Below are 4,522 nucleotides of genomic sequence, written 5' to 3'. Positions count from 1 at the left end.
GTGCCTTTGTGGTCTCCAATCTTCTTTCTATCTCTACATGCTTATTAATTTCTGTATGCTGTGTCTTCTATTACATACTTCACATCTTCGGAGCAGTAAATATCAGAGATAAACACATCATCTCTGTGCCTGAGATACAAGTTGATAGCCTGTAGACACCACTATATTGTAGGTACAATTAAGAGACAAGCGTAAAGACAAGTACTAAGAGAAATATACAATCATTTCAATGTCAGAAATGTAAGAAAATTCTCAGGGTGTGATAGGGGAATGCTCTTGTACTAAGCTGAACACAATTAGAAGAACTGTTCTAAATAACCAATATTTCTATCATTTCTGTCATGCACGCTGCACGGTCGGCATTTCTACAATATAATAAAAACATTATAAAACATCTTATAGGATAAACATGGCACATATAGTCCTTTAGAATATTTTGTAAAGAAGTCAAATAAAGGAAGGAAGAGAAGGTGTTACTAGTTGTCACAAAGGGAGAATCGGAAAATATTTTAAGGATCCCAACATCACAACATGAGCACATGTTTATTGACGACACATGCGAATGTTTAGCAACAAACGATACACTGAACAGGAAGACACGAAAATCAACACGACGAGAAAGGAAAGAGGACTAGCCACCAGAAGAGGGTCTATAAAGGAGCAACTAAAGAAGACGAAGATATCAGTTGACCACTGATAGCATACCTATAAGAGCTCTGGAGGTCGCACTGGACGAATGGGCTCTACCAATTCTAAAATCCCTGGAGGTGGCCTTGAAGCGAAGGGTATTCCTCAATAAAAAACATACCTCACGAGGTTACCATGAGCCGAGGAGGTCACCTTGGACCGTAACCTGCAGAAACCTCGGTTGCTTATATGAGCGATGGGGTTTCTGAATGAAACGTTACTTCCTCCACCCTTGGTCGTAAGGGAGATACATCGAACTTTATAGACACTAAGACCATTTCATATTTTTATAAAATAAATAGATGAATCGCTAGTTTCCAGGACCATTATTGTCTCTACCTACACAAAATATTGCAATATACAAATACAGCCAGTTAAATGTTGTTAAAAGCTCTTAGGTGATATATTATGTATCGATTTTCGTGAATAGTACAAAGTATGTGTATAAAATTCGCAAGCGTCTTGTATACATTTATAAGAGAGTTTTGGGGTCAGATAATCAAAAACTGATGATTATTAAAGTCAGTTAATGTTGAAACTACTGTTATATGTGGCTGAATGCAAGTCTGAAAAAGTGCAAAAATTCTACGCATATCTGTTGTCTTCTACCCAAAAGGACCGATAGCGCAATCGTGAAGCGGTGCACATAACTGATGCATTTATTTAATGCAATAATAGAAATGCTTCTGAATATGGGATAAGATAAGTATTTCTCTTGAATGTCATACTTGAGAGAGTAATGACAAAGCATGTTTACAACGTCCAGTGACCAATATCTAGCTTGCGATATAGCTTCAACACTCTAATTTTGTCAGTCTTTTTCTTTTGGCAATTTATCATATGCATGAGGAATAAACTCAAATCAAAAAGATCATTGTTACCCCTATTTTAGTGCCCTGTTTATTTACCTGCAGTATATGTATGCTTCAAAGTGGTTTAATCAGTTATGTAACTTTCTTCTTCATTTTTTTTGCTATTTTGGTAGCAAAGATTATAATTATGTTTACATTATGTTGATTATTTCAGGTTATTTTGAAGTATTACAGTTGTGATCGATGTCACTAATCATGTGTGCGATCTTATCCACTGCTATAGGAAAGAGACCAAAACCAGCAGATTTGATAAACGGACGCCTCTTAGCGTTCATTTTCATTCATTTTCAACAATGATTGCTGATCTGGTATTGATCGCATGGTATTAAAATACCCACATCACTCTTAACAATATTTTTTTAGTAGTGACTGTTTTATGAATGTTTCTTAAATGTTTTGAGTATCTTGCCTTATAACACAGGAATAAGATGGAGTCGCGTAATATATGTTCATAGAAACTTTGTCTTTATAGAAATCATCAATGAAGTTTAAGGATATCATAACGACTAACTCAATATAGCACGCAAGTAGACTTGTGTGATGGAAGGAACAGCAAGAAGAAATGCTTCAACAAAGAAGAGGAGAATACGACGTTACAGGAAGCAAGACGCAAGTGTCGACAATGCAAAAGTAATAGAGATTCATGAGTAACGTATCTAGAAAGCATCCATGTTCTTGTTTACTGCATCCACTTTATCTCTGAGGCCTGATTAACTATTGGTTCCATGTTCACGCTATGTGCTATTTCAACATATGAGTAGCAAGCTGTTGCGTTCGAGAGAATTCATTTACAATACTTTTACTATACAATTCTTATTTAATGAATTCGATATTTAATTAATAATCCCATAATCTCAGTATTTTATTCCATAGACAATGAAAGGTGTATTCTTTCTAATGAATATTTTGTATTGCTTCTATATTTTATCATTTTCATCAAATTTCGGGACAGTTTTGAATATGAGAAATATTTGAAATTACAAGTTTCTAAGTAACTTTTCTAGCTACTTCTGTACTTGCTTCATGGTTAAAAGGAGTAATAAATATACATTAAATCATTCCAAATTGAAGAAGTAAATGATGCACTATTCTATAAATTCAAAAAGGAAACAAAGCATTTATATGTACTGGTTAAAATTAACAGCTACATCGCATTTTCTTGGTTGAGATTGGGTGTTTTATGAATCGTATGTTCAACATTAACACAAAGTATTAAATAAGTCTATAAATACAGCATGTTCCTTGTGAAATCGAAAAGTGTCAGAGTAGAATGCCAGTTTATCATTTCCCAGAATTTTGTTTAGAATTTAGTCGATATTAGTATAAAACTTTGTAATAATAATCATAATAATTATAATGATAAATCATTCTCCTTTGAATCATAAGTAACTTACGTGGTTACTTACCACCGCCAATAACTGCTTGAGAATTTGCTAGCGCTGTTGCTGGAACAAAGTTTCAGAAAATTATTCAGATAGTTCATACATTGGATCTTCATACACAAGGTAAGAAGAATGTGGAAAAAATTACTAATATTGGTATTGGGTACAGATTTCACAAGAGAAAGCTGGAGGAATATAATGGATATTATAGTATTTAAGAAAAATAACAAGTATTTCATTAAAGAGACTTAAAATGAAATGAAATGAAATCTTTAAGTTTTACGTCCCACGGTGATGCCGGTTAGGCTAAAGGAGGCGGTGATGATGAGGGATGAGTGAAATGGTGGAATGAAGAAAGTAGGAGGAAACTGGAGAACCCCGAGAAAACCCACGAGCACGGTGTTTGTCCACCACAAAGTCCACACGGCGCGAGCTGGGATCGAACCAGGGACCCCAAGCACCGGAGGTGAACGCTCTACGACTGAGCCACCGCGCCCCCTTAAATAGACTTAGTGAAAAGATACAAAATATTGTAAAGTATTGTATTGTACATAACAGAAATTGTAAATAAAGCACAAATTGGTGAGAGGCAAGTTTGTAGTATCTACAATGTGTGCCTAAAGAAATATAAACATTTATCTAAGTGGTTATACTACTTCATTTATTGAAAATAGCAGAAAATAAACATTTTTTAAAAATGTAAAAGAACTGAAACTAGTTTGAATAATTTTTCAGAAGAACCTTAAAGTTTAGAAACTTATTTAAAACGTACTGCGAATGAAATCATACATTGTTATACATAATGTAATTAATTTTGAGTATTAAAACAAGGAATTATTCTATCAAAGTGGAATTATTAGATAGTGCATCGCTAGTTAACATTTTAGTCATACCTATATTCAATGACACAATGTTCATGATAATTGAAGCGTTTAGAAAATAAAACTGTATTGTTACATTTTAAAAAATCAGTTCGGGCAATAGATGAGAGTGTTATGTGTTATTCTTCCTTAGCAACATCCCATTTGTGTGATTCCTCCTCTAAATAATGAAATTGAAAAATGATTAAGGGGATATGTTGTACAAACAAACGATTTTATTTGTGGAAAAAAGTGCCCCGTAACAAATTTGTCCTCATTGCACCTTTATCCACTTACATACAATGTACCACTATGTAAGCGAGTAATTTTATTGATAAATTGCTGCTATTTCTATTCTTTTACAAGAGATGAGAACACTATGGGCTAAAATACGTTATCTACTTACTTTTTAAGGTAAACATAATAATATTTGAATATTATACAAGTAAAAAGTTAAGCAGAAAATCAGAGAAGAGTGAAATAATATGTACGAATGACAAAAGCAAACCAACTGCTACGAAAACGAATGCTTAGTTTTTTAGCTTCCTTGAAAATCGCAGAACTGATTTACTTTGAAGTTAAAGGACTAAGGGTTGGCATCAGTAGTGTCTTTCTTATTTTTCCATACATGAATATTATTTAACTCTGCAACATCACGGTGAAGAGAGCATATGAAATTCTGAAGCTAGCTCCTTCTAATGCTCAACCAAAAGATGTTTGT

Source organism: Thermobia domestica, chromosome 4 (genome assembly GCF_964235325.1).
Source record: "Thermobia domestica chromosome 4, izTheDome1.hap1.1, whole genome shotgun sequence".
NCBI lineage: Eukaryota > Metazoa > Arthropoda > Insecta > Zygentoma > Lepismatidae > Thermobia > Thermobia domestica.
The sequence above is the reverse complement of the archived record's forward strand: the minus strand, read 5'-3'. Positions refer to the sequence as shown.